Source organism: Lycorma delicatula, chromosome 11, assembly GCF_047948215.1.
Source record: "Lycorma delicatula isolate Av1 chromosome 11, ASM4794821v1, whole genome shotgun sequence".
Taxonomy (NCBI): domain Eukaryota; kingdom Metazoa; phylum Arthropoda; class Insecta; order Hemiptera; family Fulgoridae; genus Lycorma; species Lycorma delicatula.
In genome coordinates, this window is record NC_134465.1 from 5744350 (window position 1) to 5765113 (window position 20764).

Consider the following 20764-nt stretch of genomic DNA (forward strand, 5'->3'; position numbering starts at 1 on the left):
TACGGGAACAGTGTGTTGCCGCAACGGAGTGTCTACGAATCGATTGAAAAATTCAAAAACGATCGCACAAGTGTTACGCACGACGAAGGAGCCGGACGACCGTTTACCGCCACAAATGAGGAAAACACTGAGCGTGCACGTGACATGGTTTTCTTACGCAAACGAGTAACTATCGATGAAGTGGGACATTGTCTGCAAATTAGTCACGGTTCTGCCTACGAAATCATCTGCAATAGACTTGGGTTTCATAAAGTCTGTGCAAGACGGGTCCCAAAACGACTCACACAGTCGCATAAACAAACGCGCTTGGACATCTGCCAAAAACATTTGGATCGCTACGGTAACGAATCATCACCGGTGATGAAACACGGATCTATCATTACGAACGGGAGAGTAAACGCCAGAGTATGGAATGGAAACATCCAAATTCGCCCTGCAAAAAAATGTTCAAGACCCAACCGTCCGCAGGAAAACTGACGCTTACAGTTTTTTGGGACTCACAAGGCTCGGTACTGGAACATTATCAGGAAAGGGGCACGACAATAAACAGTGCGCGTTACAATGAGATGCTTACTGCCAAGCTGAAGCCTACAATTCGAAACAAACGCCAAGGACTGCTGTCGAAAGGTGTTGTGTTGTTGCACGACAATGTCCGCCCACATATTGCTGCCCGCACTGCTGAAACGCTCCAGAAATACGACTTTGAAGTACCGGCTCTTCCTCCGTATAGTACTGATCTTGCCCCTTCTGACTACCCAAAGAGGGTCCACTCAAAGAGGCATTAAGGGGCCGTCGATTTACCTCTGACGAAACGGTGAAAGAAGCGGTGCATTTCTGGCTCGCAGCTCAACCGAAAACCTTCTTTTACGAAGGTATCAGGAAGCCTGTGCAACGATGGACCAAGTGTGTTGAAATGCAAGGGGACTATGTTGAAAAACGATGTATATGTAAGTTTCCTATTTGTAGTGCAATAAAATTTATAACTACATAGCGGATAATAATTGACTTATCCTCTTACTTTCTGTGTAAAATTTCATAAAAATCGATTTATCCAATAAACGTTATTACGCTCAAACACGCCAACACACGCACGTACGAAGATTAACTCCCAATATTTATTTTTTTTGTTTTTAATGGTCGCTGGGTCATAAAACATCAAGAAGCAAAAACCTATACATCGTTTTTTGATCGATTACTGTTTGCCAAACTTCTTGCAGCATAGCTCCAGCGGTACGATGACAGCAAACTAAAATATGAAATTAGCAAACTGAAAAATGAGTTTACGTTCGACCTATTATTCTACACACTAATTAGATGGCGAGAAGCTTAAAATAACTCAATGTAAAAGAAGTTAATAAATATTAAATTCCTTGTATATCGATTAAATAGATTTCAGAACGTAACTAAGTAACAAAAATAAATTTATTTTACTTTAAAACAGTTTAAATAAAATTTTATTCTCTTCTATACAGGATTTGATCCTTTTTTTAAAGAAAAATCAACGAGAAGAATTTATAGAGCTTGGAAAAGAGTGTTTCTATCAATCCTTGAGCTACTCGGTGCAACGAAAATATGTATTAATAAATTTAATCCGATGCTGTGAAAAGAGCTTGATAAAATAACAATTCATGATATATAAAAGCGTTATGGTAATGCAAATTTTTCACAGAATTTATAATAGAAAATATCAATTTCCTTAGGTTTACATAACGTCTGGGTCAGACAGGAGATGTCATCGTTGCATATTTCTCTAATGCATCATGAGAACTGAAATGTATGAAAGAAAGAGAAACGTATCGGTAACTGGTATACACGAATAATGATAAAATATTTGATTTTTTAATTATTTTTTACGGGTAAACAAACTGACAGATTTTCTAGTGCTAGTCGTTTCATTTCGGTATACCGCCTACATCTCTAACAATTTGTTTTACATGTTCCAAACATTGCCTGCCTACACAATTTTTTCCTCCTACTTGTCCCCCCCAATATTAAAGCGACTATTCCAGGATGCCTTCATATGTGGCCTATAAGTTTGTCTATTCTTTTAATTATATCCGCCGGGAAAAAACCAGAAATAGAACGGCACACTGCTTCTAACTATAAAAATCTATAATATAAATTATAGACAATCTATAATATAAAAAAAAACATACTAAAGAAATCGTATACAAAACTTACTCGTCATTAAATATGTAAGCAGTAATGAACAAAATACAATCTTCGTACAATTTATTGTTTGCACTACACGGCAAGTAAAGAAAACGATAATTAAATGGTAACGCAAGGCGACGGGGGCCTAGATTGGTGGACCGCTCGTACGCGGAGTCGGCGGCAGTCCACACTTGCGAGTTGTTCATTCTGTGATGAGGCGTGCGCGATTATTTAAGGTCTACGCTTACCCGGCCTTTCGTATGTACATACGTCACGCCGAAAGTAGTGAAAATGGATATTTCCGTTGAAATCTGAAAACCGAAATATTTCGCGATTACAATACTTCCTTGTACTTGTCGAAGGAGGTAAAATTATAATTTTGTTTAATTTTTCAAATCTCTCTTATTCGTTTATTTAGAGTTTGAATATTTTAAAAAGATTTATAATAATATTTCATCATAATTCACCAAAAAAATGATATCTTAGGTAACATTTTATTGGTTACACATTTTTTAACTTCTTATACTTAACACAGTAAACAAAATTTTTTTTTTTTGAAATCTTAGAAAATAATTTTGGAAGGTGAAGCGGAAAAAATATACCAACTCATCTTATCTTTTCTTATCTTTTACATCTTATCTTATCTTTTATGCGGGTTACTGAAACATAAAATGATAAAATTTAATCATAAAGTACCCCAACCCAAAAAAAAAACTTACGTAACTTTTTCATGCGTAAATTATTTTCGCACTATATAAGAACAAATAACCGATGCCAGAATAGTATTATAACTTTGTTGTGAGCATTTTTAATATATAATACAATAATACATAAAAGTTTTATAAAAATAGTGGGGATGTGAGGTGAATTTTTACAGTAATCTTAACCGCATTAAAAAAGCCTTGTGGTATATTAATGTAACTCAACGGTCACCCATCCATCTACTAATCATTACCACTGTTTATTTAACTACATACATTATTTAGGTAAAAGCACTAATATTCATAAGACGGTTTACTTACATTTTTTTTTTGTCTTCAGTCATTTGACTGGTTTGATGCGGCTCTCCAAGATTCCCTATCTAGTGCTAGTCGTTTCATTTCGGTATTCCCCCTACATCCTACATCCCTAACGATTTGTTTTACCTACTCCAAACGTTGCCTGCCTACACAATTTTTTCCTTCTACCTGTCCCTCCAATATTAAAGCGACTATTCCAGGATGCCTTAACATGTCGCTTATAAGTCTGTCTCTTCTTTTAACTATATTTTTCCAAATGCTTCTTTCTTTATCTATTTGCAGCAACACCTCTTCTCTTCATTTGTTAGTTTATCTACCCATCTAATTTTTAACATTCTCGTATAGCACCGCATTTCAAAAGTTTCTAATCTTTTCTTGTCAGGTACTCCGATCGTCCAAGTTTCATTTCCATTTAAAGCGACACTCCAAACATACACTTTCAAAAATTTTTTCCTGACGTTTAAATTAATTGTTGATGTAAACAAATTATATTTCTGTCTGAAGGCTCGTTTCGCCTGTGCTATTTGGCATTTTATATCGTTCCTGCTTCGTCCATCTTTAGTAATTCTACTTCCTAAATAACAAATTTCTTTTACCTCCATAATCTTTTCTCCTCCTATTTTCACATTGAGTGGTCCATCTTTGTTATTTCTACTACATTTCATTACTTTCGTTTTGTTCTTTTTTATTTTCATGCGGTAGTTCTTGCGTAGGACTTCATCTATGCCGTTCATTGTTTCTTCTAAATCCTTTTTATTCTCGGCTAGAATTACTATATCATCAGCAAATCGTAGCATCTTTATCTTATCACCTTTTACTGTTATTCCGAATCTAAATTGTTCTTTAACATCAGTAGCTGCTAGTTCTATGTAAAGATTAAAAAGTAACTTGGATAGGGAACATCCTTGACTCCCTCTCTCATTACGGCTTCTTTCTTATGTTCTTCAATTATTTCTGTTGCTGTATATGAAATAATATTGCTGTTTATTTAAATAATGAAGATAAATAACTTTATAGTTAACACAGCGTAATGAAGGAACGGCTTACATAAACGAAAAATCTAAATTCTAAGTTAAGTATATTTTTAGTGAAGAAAGTAAAATTACGTACTTAGAGTTAAATTGTAAATCTGTTCTATTTAATATATAAATAGTGTATTATAGAATACAACTACGCGTACGCTATGCCCCGCAGAGAATATTGCAAAATACGATTACCAACTTGATCCCAGATTTAAAGTTTTCCTTCACTAATGATGACATCGTTATAGTAGCCTAATATGGATCTAAATTCGTAGAATATTGTTCCAGCACCGCTCTCAACCCATTTAGTTAAGTCTATATATTTTACCTAATAACTGAAAACTGTATTTTAACGATTTTATAACGCATAATTTTTCCATAAAACTACATATCCTTCCTACATATATATCAACAAATTAAAATCACTCAAGGTCACCTATACACTAATAAACCCTCTCCTTATTTAAAATCTGAATTTTTATTAAGACGCCCAGATCGCCTGATCTATCAGCTTGCGATTACTTTTTGCGGGGTCACCTTAAAAGCAAAGTGTTCCACAATAGACCTGCTACAACGGAAGAACTGAAGGCAAAGATCCGAAAAGCGATTGCGGAAATTCCAGTCGAGATGTTACGTCAAACCGTGAACAATTTAACGAAGAGACTTCGTGAGGAGGTCACCTGGAAGATATCATCTTTAAAAAATAAACTAAAATGTATGTATCCTAAAATGGCAACATTTGTACAATTACATGAAATAAAATTCATTTTCTAAAATAATTTTTTATTAACGTTATTTAATTTTTAAAATTTCCCATTTCTTTGAATCACTATAATCAATCCTTTATTGTAATTTTATATACCACTCTATTTATGGGGAAAGGCCAATTTAGGAACACGCAAATATCACTCCTTTCTATATTTTTTACACTATTTCTTTGGGTTTCTCATTTTTCGTCAAGCCAACGTTTTTGCTCACGTGTCCATTTTCTTCCTTCCTGTTTTTTCTTTCTCCTGCAAAAAAAAAACGTTTATACTGTAAAATATTCTTCGGAAATTATCTTTATCTCAAGAGATCTCTTCTTTCAAGCCTATCCATTGGAGGTCCTATTCCATCTATTTCAGGTAATTAGATTTGCTTTTCACGTTCCACAGTTCGTCAAAGGCTTGTTTATTTAATTTGTTTGGGTCCATCCTAACCATCCTGATGCCCGAAAAAATATAACTTTGTTTTTCTTATCGCTATTTCTAGATCTACTTGATTTTTCTTTTTAGATCTCCTTGTTATATTTTAGTCAGTATCCTTTTATTACATTTGGATCGTGAATTTTCTTTAGTAAACTCATTTCGATCTTGAACTATTTTTGGAGAGCGGTTAGGTATAATGTTTCACTACCATAAAAAAAGTACTGGTCTTACTACATTTGTATAATTTCGCGAACTTGCAGAAAGTCTTTTTATTAGTCTTTAATAATAAATCTAACCTTTTCCAGTTTTTAATATTATGTATTTTCAATCGATATTTTAACTATTCCTGTTCTGTTTATAATTTCTCTTAGGCAGGCTACTTAAAATAAAATAACAGTTTGTTAAGCTTTACTAAAAAATTAAATTAAAATAATAGATTAAAAACGATAAAAATAAGGAAGGTCTAGTGATTATATATTTCTTAGTAATACACAGAAACATTTCTGTCATCGCAAGAAAATTAATAACTTATACGAAAAAATGTAGCAGTAAAAGATAAAAAAAAAAAAAACAAAAAAAAGATAATAAAAAAGAATTAAATAAATTATAATAAAATAGAACAAAGAGAAAAAAATAATTCGCTAAGGATAATCTAAAAAATAAAACTAGGCAAATTTAATTGCATACCAAAAATTATTTGAAGAATAATGTAAAAATAATAATAAATAAAAAGAACAAAAAACAAGTAAACAAATATTAATATACTCGAATAGATGGGTGAAAGAAGAATATGTGCGAGCTTAATAGGGCAGAGAAGAAGCAACACTATGCGTGACACACGCAACGAAGCGATTTCACCCCTCCCCAACCTATTTCCACCACCGCTACACAAAGTCATCACGACACAGTCGGCGTGTAATCCTGGCACTGTGTCAGTAGAGCATTCGTTGTACATAAAAGAAACAGATACGAGAGAGACAACAGTATAAACAAAAGATCAGAAAATCTAAACAAACACTCTTTCTCCCTCAGTCATATTCATTCTCTACCTAACCTACTCTTATATTAGTCTTTTCAATGTCATTTAATTCATTACTTCATTTGTCTTTTTATTTTTAAATCTTTTTTAAAGCCTGTCAACTACCGTAATTATGAGTTTAAAAAATATTTACTATTATTATGTTTTTATTATAAAACAATTATACTTTTATTAACACCGAACAAAATGTCAATTATGTTGTTACAGTTCACGAAATTAATTACGAAATTAAATTTAAGCCTATTTTTTTCACGTTAAAAAAATTAAAATTTATTCGCATCCTTAGACCTTATTTATTTTCTTACCTAAAGAAAAAAAAATTTTAATGAATTCCAAATTAGTTTAAAAGTATCGATATCGATCTTTTTTAATTTAAAAAAAAAAATTGCTTTAACTTTTAATAATATTAAAAGTATAAATAAACTTTAATAAATAATATCACAATACATTTTCATCATAATTTACCCACCTACAGGTCAAAAAAAAAACTTACATAACTTTTTACTGTTTATATATTTTTACTGAATTTTTTTTTTAATTTCTTTTATTTAACAAAGTAAACGTAGAAAAATCTAAAAAAAATTCTTGCGAGGTGTTAGAAGGTACGGGTAGCAGAAAAAGCCTAAAAAAACGATTTTTAACTTTTTTAGGTTTATTTTAACATATAATGATAATTTAAAATAACAAGTATAGAATAGAAGAACTTACGAATAAAATTGGACCTAAAATTTCTTACGAAAAGACTAAAATGATGGCTATAGATCCTTTAGTTATTGATTCTGTGAATATTAATGGAAACAAAGTAGAACTTGTAGAAAAATTGAAATATCTTGGAGAGATCGTTACTTGTAATCGTAACGAAAAACAAAATTAGTCCGAAAGACTTGAGTTACAGCGTTCAAGTCCTAGTAAAGCCGGTTATTTTTACACGGATTTGAATACTAGAGCGTGGATACCGGTGTTCTTTGGTGGTTGGGTTTCAAATAACCACACATCTCCTCAGGAATGGACGAACTGAGAATGTACAAGACTACACTTCATTTACACTCATACATATCATCCTCATTCATCCTCTGAAGTATTATCTGTTTAGCCTCCGGTAATTACCGGAGGCTAAACAGGAAAAGAGAGACCGAAAGACTTAATAAATTATTTAAAGTGTTACAAGTAACCAAAAATACTTACAACAAAAAATCGCTCTCGATTAACACTAAAATTGGACGTTACAAAACTGCAGTTAAAACTGCAGTTTTGTAATGTCAACTGTAGTTTTTGTTTTGTAATTAAAACTGCCGGATTCTTAGACCTGCATAAACAAAAAATATAAACACGAAAATCAGTACAGATTATTGCCTAATAAATTTCTGTACAAAAACTTGGAATGCTTAACTGATACTATGAAAAAGAAGCGAATTTCTTTCTGTGCACACTTGTTAAGATTACCGCAGTATAGGATTACTAAGAGAATTATCGATCGATTTTGGTCTTTAAAAAATCCGCCATTATGGATCAAAGAAACTAAAGAAGACATACAAGAATTAAATTTGACTTAGGAAGATTTACTTAATAAATCCGAAAATTAAAATTTGTTATTAAAGATCCGAATACCGACTTTAAAGTAAGAACTTTTAATTATACAAAAACGGTTTATTTCGTAATGCAAGATCATTAAGAATGACTAAATATTGAGAGAAAGTAAAAGCTAAGAACTTAAAGGTCAAAAGATCGACATAAAAGACGAATTATTCTGACTACAGTGGTCTTTTGCGGCCGTAAAAATAAATAAATAATAATTTTACAACCAAATATGAGCATAAATCACCGCACCCACCAAACAAAAAATCTTAGGTATCTTTTTTAATAAATAATTAGTTCTCCGTATACAAGAATAAATAACCAATGTCAGTAATGAATTATAATTTTTTCGTCAGTTTTTTCCCTTTTTTTTTTAAATAAAATGCATCATAAATGAGTAAAATAAAAAATCTTAAAACAAACAATAAACCAAGGAATACGAGTCGAATATTACGCGAACAGTGGAGAAGAATATTTTAACAATTATTGAAATGTAATTTTTTTAGTTTGATTTCATAAGAAAGCTACCTATTGGGTACCATGATTCGACTTCAGAAAATTACGACAAATCTTCGCGTTTCACATCCCCCAGACCCCAAAACCACTGTCAGCTCAAACGTTTATACATATATAAAACTGTATATTTCACTTTCTTGTGGACACGATAACTGCCGTAATTTTGCGCCGATCACTTTCAAAATTGTTCCCTAAAAATAACTCGATCCAAAATTTCGGTCGAGTTGGTTAAGGGCGAAATCGGACCATGGGGGTACAAATAGGATGGCTTTTTTGAAAAAGCCATCCTATTTGTACCCCCACTTTTTAAATGAGTACCTAAAACTTATAAAAGCAAAATTTTTTAATATAACCATCCACTGTCCAATGAGGTGGATAAAATGAGGTTTCGAATACAAAAAAAATCATACCTCCCTTAATAGGCACAGTATCGAATCGGTTTAAAGTCGTCGTTAGTCCTCTAAACATTACCTAAAATCTTTGTCTGAAAAACTTTCGATATGACCAACCCTTACGGCAAGGGATGACCAAAATTTATTTTAATATTGCTTCAGCGGATGAGGTGAATGGTTTGTAGCGTGTGTGAAAATGCTATACTGTCGGGGATTCGAAACCGGGACCTCTGCATGAAAGGCCGAGATGCTAACACTCGCGCCACGGAGGCCGGCCAAATGTTTTCGTTCATTAAAACTGTTAATCATAAATCATTAACCATAAAGCATTTAAACCATAAACTTTAAATAGGAATTAATAAGTATCACACACAACAGATTTATCTTTTTTTTTTTCATTTTAATTATTTAAAAATTTCGGCTAAAAGTAACTGTTTTTTTGTTTTTTTCATTATAAACAGTCAATTAATATTAAAAAAAAATTTTTTTTTAACATAATTTTTTATATATTTACTTTTTCCCATGCGTTTGCTGATGATAATTATTAAACAATCGAGATTTTAATAATTTCAGATTTTAAATATAAATTTTTGTAAATTTTAGATTTTAATAATAAAAATAAATTCTATTTCGGAATACTAACAAATTTCCATTTACTGTACAGGAAAAAAAAATTGGCCCATGGGGGGATCGAACCCACGACCTTCGCGTTATTAGCACGACGCTCTAACCAACTGAGCTAATGGGCCGACGACACGCACATCTGAAACCTAAAATTAAAAAAAAGTTGTTTCTTTATTTTAATTTTCCGCACGTCGACTATATATATTTTACGCGATAGATTAAAAAAGATTTTTAAACCGATTCCCTTTAAAATATGAAAACCCGTTTATTCGTATGATGTACATAAATGTCATCTGAAACCCTAAACTGTGAAATTTTTTTCTAAAATGCTTTTATAAGAATTTAGACTCAATCGTATTGATTTTTATTTAATCTTTATCAAATTAAAAAATATAAACAATTTTTCTGATTTCATGTCAATCAGAATATAATTTATAATTTCTTATTTATAACAGACTATTGTAATAATAATAGACAGGCTAAGACATGATTTATGAAAGATACGTGGTGCTACGAAAGAAATATTTATATTCTCGTAAAACAATAATTTATTAATTCGTTACATACTGAAAACAGATAAAATCTATCAAAACTAAAGCAGGAAAATTATGATTATGAATATTTAAAAAAATACATCATGACTTTTGAATTTAAACGCCCAAAAAGATATCCCAGAATCACTGGCGGCTCGTAGCTAAAATAGGAATACTGCTCTAGAAAAACCTTTATCTGGGACTTTCTGGAAAATCTGGAAAATTTTAACCATAGCCATGACGGTTAAAATTAACTGTCTAATAAAAGAACTGAAAAAATGAATCAAGTAGAAGAGCTGGAAGCAGGATAATAATCTGATTCTACACTTTTCACATTTTAAAATATGGTAAACGGTTTTTAAGCACATTATGTTTAAAGACCGTATTCGGTTTAACCGAATAAATAATAAAATATCAATAAAGATAATATTTTTTAGTATTATTAGATAATAACATAATAAAATGTCCGTTTAAAAAAACTACAGTACAACGATGCTTAATTTAAACTTCTATGTACACAGAAACAAATACATAATTAGTTTTTACTATTAATTACCTTATATTTCACCCTTCCAGCGTGTTGTGGACAGATTTGGCGATCAAAGAGCCCTTGTTTTCTGTCATCTTCGGAGCAATACAGTAAAAAAAAACTTAATAGGGCCGGCACTGCGGGAGCGACAGTGCTCTCTCTTCCTTGCGTGAAGCTTCCTATGTGCACAACAGCCAAGCACCACGCCGCTGGAACTGAAGCGCACAGTTCCATACAGTTTTGTATCTTTTCATATACTGGGAGATGGCTACCGACATTAAGTTTAGGATTATATATTGTATAAGTATAAAGAAAGAATTAAAGAAAAAAGGACTTATTATATTAAATGTTATCGATAATTTCAAGTGGAAATAGCGGGTGCTGCAGTCCACAGTGCCTATACGCGAGCCGCCACTGCCCAGAATAATATTTAATTATGTATAGTTAATGTAAAAAAGCCTAAAAAATTGATTCGGTTGATCAAAATAATGTAAGTGAAGAGAAATTAAATCCCGACTGAAGAAAAAGGAGAAAACTATTAGCATAGTGGGTTACAGTGTCGTACTATTAACGTGTAGGTCGCGGGTTCAATTCCCCCAATAGCCGATAATTTTTTTAATTTTTTTTTGTCTTCAGTCATTTGACTGGTTTGATGCAGCTCAAAATTTCCCTATCTAGTGCTAGTCGTTTCATTTCAGTATACCCTCTACATCCTACATCCCTAACAATTTTTTTTTCCCTAACAATTTCCTAACAATCCCTAACAATTTGTTTTACATATTCCAAACGTGGCCTGCCTACACAATTTTTCCCTTCTACCTGTCCTTCCAATATTAAAGCGACTATTCCAGGATGCCTTAGTATGTGGCCTATAAGTCTGTCTCTTCTTTTAACTATATTTTTCCAAATGCTTCTTTCTTCATCTATTAGCCGCAATACCTCTTCATTTGTCACTTTATCCACCCGTCTGATTTTTAGCATTCTCCTGCAGCACCGCATATCAAAAGCTTCTAATCTTTACTTCTCAGATACTCCGATCGTCCAAGTTTCACTTCCATATAAAGCGACACTCCAAACATACACTTTCAAAAATCTTTTCCTGACATTCAAATTAATTTTTGATGTAAACAAATTATATTTCTTACTGAAGGCTCGTTTAGCTTGTGCTATTCGGCATTTTATATCGCTCCTGCTTCGTCCATCTTTACTAATTCTACTTCCCAAATAACAAAATTCTTCTACCTCCGTAATCTTTACTCCTTCTATTTTCACATTCAGTGGTCCATCTTTGTTATTTCTACTACCTTTCATTACTTTTGTTTTGTTCTTGTTTATTTTCACGCGATAGTTCTTGCGTAGGACTTCATCTATGCCGTTCATTGTTTCTTCTAAATCCTTTTTACTCTCGGCTAGAATTACTATATTAACGGCAAATCGTAGCATCTTTATCTTTTCACCTTGTACTGTTACTCCGAATCTAAATTGTTCTTTAACATCATTAACTGCTAGTTCCATGTAAAGATTAAAAAGTAACGTAGATAGGGTATATCCTTGTCGGACTCCCTTTCTTATTACGGCTTCTTTCTTATGTTCTTAATTTAATAATTAACTTAAATAAATTAATTTAAAAATTAAATTTACCAAATATTCTACAAATAATAACAATAAAGTTCAAACGACCCAATTTTTTTATTAGAAAAAAAAACAAACAAATATATTCAGTATTTATAGTACAATAATATTACGAATTAAAATAATAAATACTAAATCAATACGGGAATTGGGTCATGATCCTTTTTATAAATCTCTATTTGCAGTAGAGATTATTAAATGCTGAATAAGTTGGTTTAATTTTAGCACATTAGTGACGTTACAATCTCGTCACAGTAACGTATGATATCGATAAAACTATTTCTGTAACGTGCCTTGTTTAATGAAACAGTAATGCAACCGATTTAGGAAACAGAGATCATCAAATCTAACCAAAGGAAATAAACATACCACGCGTTATAAACATTAATTTTTTGACATTTTTTCGACGGATTTTGATAGCAAAACCTAAGAAACATTTAATAATTTTTACACTACGTGTTTACTGATGTTATTAGATCGCGTAGGAAGCTACACCAAATTAAATCAATTTCAAACAGTAAAAAAAATTTTCTGTAAACTGTACAATATTTTAATAAATCTTTACCGCTCATTGGATTAAGATACGTGAATAAAAGTACAGACATAACAGATTTCTACGAATATTATATAAATCATAAAATTTTATCATTTTAATATAATATAAATTTGCTTATTTATTTTTATTCATTACAACCTTAAATAAAAACCGCTGAAACAAAGATTTTAATGAGAAACTGATTCTTAATTAAATTTTTAATTAATAAATTAAAACTTCATTGCGAGTTTTTAAGAAGATTTCATAAGAAAGCTACCTCTATGTAACGGATACCATGATTCGACTTCGGAAAATGTCAACATATCATCACGTTTCACAACCCCCACACCCCAAAACCGACGTCAGCTCAAAAGTTTACATATAAATATATATTTCACTTTCTTGTGGACACGATAACTGCTGTAATTTTGCACCAATCACTTTTAAATTGTTCCTTAAAAATAACTCGTCTCAAAATCTCGGTCGAGTTCGTTAACGGCCAAAATCGGACTATAGGAGTGGATATTAGGGAGCTTTTTCGAAAAAAAAAACAAAATATCGGTATAACTTTCTTATTAAGTAAAATATCGAATTTGTTTAATGTTCTAACTATTGTTTGAACAAAGGCCTGAAACTTATCTAAGTAAAGTTTTTTATATACCGACCATCGACCCAGGGAGTTGAAAGAATGGGGTTTCGAAAACAAATCATAATTATACCTCCCTTATAGGAAGGTATACTGTGCATAATAGCGCAGTATCGAATCGGTTTAAAGTAGTCGTTATTTCTCTAAACATTTGTCTGAAACAATTTTTGATATGACCAACCCTTACGGCAAGGGATGACTAAAATGTTGCTGGAATTGTAAGAAGAAGGGGCTTGTCGTACGCTAAACATGTGAAATTTTCTTTCACAAGCAACCGCTGTCGTATCGAGTAAATTTGAAGGTTTGTTAACTTTATGATAAAAATCTTTTTTATCCCCTACTTAGCACCGGGGAAATCTACCTCCACCTTCTGGCGTGCTGAAATGGATTTTTTGGGGGGGGGAAGTAATTATTCGCTAATGATGCAATTTACTATCAAGCAAAGAGTCTTTCCTGTTTTCCCCCACAATGTTTTGTTTTTTACGTTACGTATTAGTAATTAGTCATGTTTAAACACGTCTAATTACCTAGTACAATATTACTAGACATCGGTGTCGCTGCTGTAATCAGTCTGTGTCTAGTTATTGAGCTGTGAAGATGTCGTTGTTTCGTTTAGTTAGAGAATCGATTCAAAGGAGAAACCCGTTGAATTTTTGCAACCAAAACGGATTCTTCATAATCCTCGGCACTGCAACAACGTGCACGAGGTAATATATTTCTCTCGTAAAAATGATATATGGAGGTGAAGCAAAACAGACTGCAAAACTGAAATCAGTTTCAGGAAGAACAGTCGGTTACAGACTAGTAAATTACCATTTTACACGATCATTTTATTTATTTATTTATGAACTAAACGATATACAACCGCCGTTTATTTTACAGAAGAATTAGGGAAGAGTTTCGATGCTGTGACTGACTGGAAGAACTACCAGCGGGAAGTGTGCGCAGACAGTTTGATACGGAATCCGGTAATAATAAGCGGTCCAGATAAATACTGTTTCTCCAGACGCAAGTACAATGTCGGACGGATTTATCCACAGCAACGGGTGTTTGGTGGGATTTGTCGGTAACCGAAGACTGTTTTTTGTACGCCGTCCCTGATTTTACGGCAGAAACATCGCTAAAAGTCATTCGTGAATGTATTAGACCGGGCACAACGATGGTATCGGATATGTGAGCATCTTATCAAGCTATTCACAAGATGAATTTCACCACCTTACAGTAAACCGTGCAGAAAATTTCGTAAAATCTGCAGACGGTTCACACCCGCTGAGTGGAATCGATGTGGTTTTCCGCTAAATTACAGAACAAAACGGAGTGTGACACTAATAGAAAAATATTAGATTCTTATCTGTGCGAGTTTATGCACAGACAATGTCTTGAGCGATTATTAATGGTTTTTGGTTTCCCAAAGTATAATAAGGGTAATAAGTATAAAACATCTAATTTCAAAATATCATTACGAAATGAAATAAAATACTGTATAACAGCTTTGTTAGCTTTGTTAAAAACTTATTAAATAAATTTTTAATGTTAATATACAGGTAAATTACGAAGAAATAACAGTTATTATTTTCTTAATGAGTTTAAACAGTTATTCTTAAAAAACCTATTGCGAGAGAGAAATAGAAAAGACCCCAAACAAAAACAAACAAAAAAGTTGATAAAATGACCCCTAGCAAATATTTTTGTTAAAATTTCAAAAAATATCCCTCATTCTTCTATGCAGAACCGTATTTCGTTTTTTTATTTATTTAGAAGTTAAATATGAAAATATTCCCTAGTTAATAAATAAAATTAAATTTTTATATATAAATGTACAACGAAAATACTTTTTTTAATTGTGAACAGTAAATTTAAAACGCTCTGCAAAAATTACTTCTTCTTTATTTAATTACTTGATAATGAATTTCAGTAAAAACTTAAATAACATTTCAAAAAACATTGATATGTTCAGTTTAAAAAATATATATATTCTCTGTTCTCCTTTACGATGACAGTTGCTTTGTAATGTATTCACACGAAATGGATTTAAAAAGAAGAAAAACTGTGTGTACTTAAAACGGCAGAAATGAAAACTTATTATGTCTAATATATATATATATATATATATATATATATATATATATATATAAGATGGGCTGGGTATACTTTTTCGGATTCTACTTGTAAAACTAAACAAGAAATATCCTTAGGAAAAATGGCAATATCTTCTTAGTTCTCCCCCTGTCCAGCATTTGTTGTTTTTATATAAAAATGTATATCTCAAGTTTGGATAGAGGAATCACATTAATATTTGATAAGCGTCTTTGTAAAAAAGTTTTAAAATTAGAAAAAAATCAGGAATTAAATATCTTGACAAATTACAAATTGGCGGCCGTGTTTATTTTTCAATCCGTTATATCTCTATAAATATTGGTTTTATCAAAATGTATGTTATTTACTAAAATATTAAGCTTTTATTTTGAACAAAGTGACATTCATTTTTTTAAATCGGTTAAAAAATAGCCGAGTTATGGCAGAAAGTTGATATTGTAATTTTGTGTCTGTTTTCATGACCTCCACTTTACGTTCAATTCGATTAAATATTAATTGTGTTTATTTATTTACAATTCTAGTATTGTAAATTATTATCAAATCAAGTAATAATTATCTTACAATAATAGACCTAATAATTATAACAAAATTACATCAATTTTCTGCCATAACTCGACTATTTGTTAACCGATTTAAAAAAATAAAATGTCAGTCTTTAAAAAATAAAAGGCTTAATATTTCAGCAAATAACATATTTTGACAAAACTAATATTTATAAAGATATAACGGATTGAAAAATAAACATGGAAGCCATTTTGTAATTTGTGAAGTTATTCAAGTACTAATTTTTTGGAAATTTTAAATCTTTATTACAAAGACATTTACCAAATATTAATGTGATTCGACTATCCGAACTTGAGATATAAATTATTATATGAAAATAACTAAATAGCGGTCAGTGGGAGAACGAAGGAGAAATTGCCTTTTTTCTCAAGGATATATTTTGTTTATTTTTACAAGTAGAATTTAAAAAAAAATACATCCAGCCCACTTTTACAATTTTACAAACACCTGTACGTTTATATATATATATAAAATGACATTTTCAAATTTTCATTCGTGTAATCGTAGATCTACGATATGTGTACTTATAACTATATCTCAATTATTCAGTTGAAATAATGCTGCGATTGATTTTATAAATCGATATTTTCTTCAATAATATCATAATCTGAAAATGAAACAACGGGCTTATGGTATCTAAAATATGAGATAAATACTTTTGACTGAAATGTAAAAAAAAAATTCCGTCAACTGTAGTTCCATAATTTTTTGTATTGTCATTTGCGTAATTAGGCATATTTAAATTTAATGTGGCTTTAAGAAATCAATTAAAGTTTTCGATATTTCTCATATATTATATTTTATATACTTCATATTATATATATATATATATAATATACAAAGCACACCAAATTAGTATGTGCATAATAAAACATATTCATTAAAATATTATTCTATCGTACTCTATATATATAAAAACAAATTACTTAAAAACAAAATTTAGTTACATACGAAATGACTGAATTGCTCTTCGATAAAATTTTTCAGTATTAGAACGATGATGCATTAAACGTAAATACCGAAAGATAAGTAGTTACAGATAGTTTAGTTAGTTACACTAATAATTAAACGTACACCGAACAAAAATTATAAACGTTTTTAATGTAAAACGAAACACAACCAAGCACAAAAGCCACGCACAACTGACTGTTCTTTCTAGCTCGGACAAACTCGGCTTCCTCGAGTTTACCCGAATGAGCGTTACACCTCAGAGCCAGACAAATCAGGTTTATTCACTGCCCAAGAGACTCTCCCGCACTCGGCTAAACTCGGATCGCCCGAGCTTATACGAATGAGCGTTTCACTTCAAAGCCTGATAAATCAGACTTATTTAATGCTCATCCAAAAGGGCGCAGCCCGCCTAAACAAATCTTCACTTCAAAAAAAGGTTTGATGTGGACATCACATGACCTTGTACGCCTATTAAATTACATATATTTTTTATTATATAGTTTTTTTATTTTATTTTAGTTTTTTTTTGTTATTGAATTAATACTTACTGTAAATATTTTTTTACAATCAGAGGTTAATAATTATTAATAAATCAAAATATTTCATTTAAAAAAAAAGAAAATGAAGTCGGATTTGAACTAATGGGCCTTCTCCTTGTCAGATCCAAATATTTCATTAATTAAAATTTTATTGGCTATAACTCTAGAATTAATGAAAATAAGTATCACATGATATATCGTTGAAAAGTTCTCAATAAGGACTTATTTCAGTTAAGAAAAAGTCCAAAATCCAAATGTTTTGGATTTTGGGCATTTTTGAACACTTTTGGTGGTCCAGTCGATTGCAATTAAAAGCTGAGGTGCACAACTAGATGTTACAACATTTCTAAATCCAAAACTTAAACATTCTACGGGTAATCTTTTTGAGTTATGCAACATACATACGTACGTATAGACGTCATGCCGAAACTTGCAAAATGGATTAGTAGTGGTCAAAAATGGATATTTCCGTTGAAATCTGAAAACCGAAATTTTTCGCGATTACAATACTTCCTTGTACGAGTACAAGGAAGTAAATAAAAGAAACAGTAAACAAACTATCTGTAAACAAACTTTTAAATAAAAAAACTAATAAATTTTATAGTTATTTAATTAACTAAGAGTAAAATAATTCATTCTTATACGTTCAGTTATGGCAATTTTATGCCACACAATTTTGGAGATTAGCAAAGCTTTTTGTTAAGAAGGCCTCACGTTTTTATCGAATGGATATTTAATAACTGGAAGAAAATCAGTTTTTTGCGTGATATTGTCAAATCGCTTTGACAAAGAGATTACGCGCGTTAAAATTTTTATCAATGTACAACTGTTTTACTCTTTTATTATTTTCAAAATAAGTAAATTACAGGTCAGAAACAATAACTACAATTTTATTATGACATTTATAATAACTAATGAAAATTAATAAAAAAAATAATTGAAGTGATTATATCAATGAGATTACAATTATAAAATCACTAATGAACTTTGCACAAGGATAATTTACTTCTACTATTCAGACAAGCTTTTAGACAATGAATAATAAATGAACTTGCCCCTCTTCACAATTAAGTAGCAAAACAACTTCTCGCACTTAACCGCAGAACAGATTACTGTCGTACTTTTATCGGAAAATAGAACAAACTCGCACTCTTAGCTCGTACACTGTGAATGTTATCACGCACACACCTTTTTTCACTCTATGCTCTCGAGTGTATTTATACTTCTATACTTGAGGTTACAACAGGGATTGTTCTAACATAAAAAACAGCGGATCGAATCCCTTTTTTCATTCAACATAATGTTCTAAAATCAAAACCGATTGTCTCAACTTTTATTTTATTATCCAAAATTCACCTGATTTAGAACTATTTATTTTATCTTTAAAATATTCTACAAACTATTCCGGTTAATTGTTTTTCGATTTTCCTCTGTTTTTTATATTTATTTGTCTATTTAAATTCTTCCTTTATTTTTTTCTTTTTTACTTGTTTTATGTTTTCCATTTCTAAAGCTTCTTTAATCATCACAGTATATTTGAGCCGATTGTTGCAAAATTGTTGATTAAAAATACGTTGCAAATATTCAAGAAAAAGATATTTGATCTTCCAAGAAATTGTGAACGGGATAGACACCATAAAATCCTGAACAATCCCGCTAGGTACAGTCGTTTATCTCTTTTCACAGTTCCTTTGCAAATAATCCTTTTCTCATATTTTTCGTTTGGATTTTGGCTATACATAAACTGGATTTGGGTTGTACGGACCTAAATAATACCTAATTCAGTGTTTATGATTTGGGGGAACGTGTATAAATTCATGGATTTATCCATGTAAATTGTTTCATGTACGAGGCGTGGCTGTTAAATAACGAGACTAGTGTTGCTACAGAAGGACTGCGCGTGCGCTAAATTCGTACGACCGACAGCTGTGTAGCGTGAAGCCTTCTCTTTCGATTGGTGCCACTCCGGTTTCTGTAGATATATTAGTCTGGCCGTGGGCTTCGTTTGGATAACATCTGTTTTTTTTTGTTTTGCCGAAAAAGTGATAATGGCAATCAATGTTTATTAGCGCAGGCGGCTTTGTCAATCGCAGAGGGCTGGATGGACATTCAAAATTTAAGGATTTCTGTGCCCTTGAGTTTATGCTTCTCAAGGGTGCAGACAAATTATTAGTCGTAACCACCCTATTAAGTGTAAAGGCTGTGTAATCAGTCGAGTTTGAGTTCATAAGTACTTAGATGTTTTGTTTGATGAGAAGTTGCTATTTAGCAACTACATTAGGGAAGAAGCGGCGGAAGCCGTCACTGTGATGCACGAGATTAGGAGGATTGCTCAAAAGGATTACACACTGTCGGGCCGTCATTTGTACATGGTGTACCGAGGTGTCTTCGAAATTATGACCTCTTACGCGTCATCCGTTTGAGCGCATAAGTTGGATAGAAATCGAGCACTTATTCAAAATTTAAGGAATGCCCAGCGCATAGCCTTAATTGCATGTACTGGTGTTTTTAAAACAACCTCCTACGAGGCTACTACTGTAGTGGGAAAGGCTCTCCCACTCCATTTAGTGGTGAAAGTTCGGGCGGCCATGTAGAAATTGCGAAGAGGCAGGGAGGCCGATGTATTTGGGATGCGGTTTCAAGCCGGGCCAGTACCGGTGATCTCAATGCACCGGTTCTAAATTTCGAACAGTTGCCCGTCTCCCGCCTTCGAAGGAGGATTTACAGCATCGCGATGGAAGCATGGCAGAAAGAATGGCACGCCACGACTAAGGGAAGGTCCTTGTATAGATTTATACACGATCTGGGGGGATGGTGGTAAAAGACTCTGGTATGCCTCTTTTTTGTTTTTAAGGATAACGGGAGCCGGAGTGCTCTCCAACCGTGTAAATTTAAACCAATATTTGTTTCGGTTCTGTCTGGCAGCTGATGAGCTGTGCGTCTGCGGGGAGGTCCAGTCAAACGAGCATATGACGTTTGACTGCCCTGCTCTTGGGGGAGCCAGAGACCGGGCCACCCTGGAACTTAGAGGTCGAGGGGAAAACTGGCCGCTCATAAACGGCGAGTCAGTGTGGCGAAAGCCGCATTGTCGGACCGTGTGGGAGTTCCTCGATGAGGTTGCGTTGTTCAACCGACATCGGTAGATTGGTTAAGGATAGAGTATAACGATTCCTACCGTGCTGCTGTGGGAAGCTAATCCAGAGGTAATGG

At 32.2% G+C, this 20764-nt stretch overlaps 1 protein-coding gene and 1 non-coding gene across 2 annotated transcripts in view; both read right to left on the bottom strand.

Moving 5' to 3' along the window:
* Positions 1 to 20764, bottom strand: part of CARPA (Carbonic anhydrase-related protein A) — a 483368-nt gene that overhangs the window by 217943 nt on the left and 244661 nt on the right. The gene's annotated exons all lie outside the window — the stretch shown is intronic.
* Positions 9580 to 9653, bottom strand: TRNAI-AAU (transfer RNA isoleucine (anticodon AAU)). The gene has a single exon. It is a non-coding gene; the product is annotated as a tRNA-Ile (tRNA).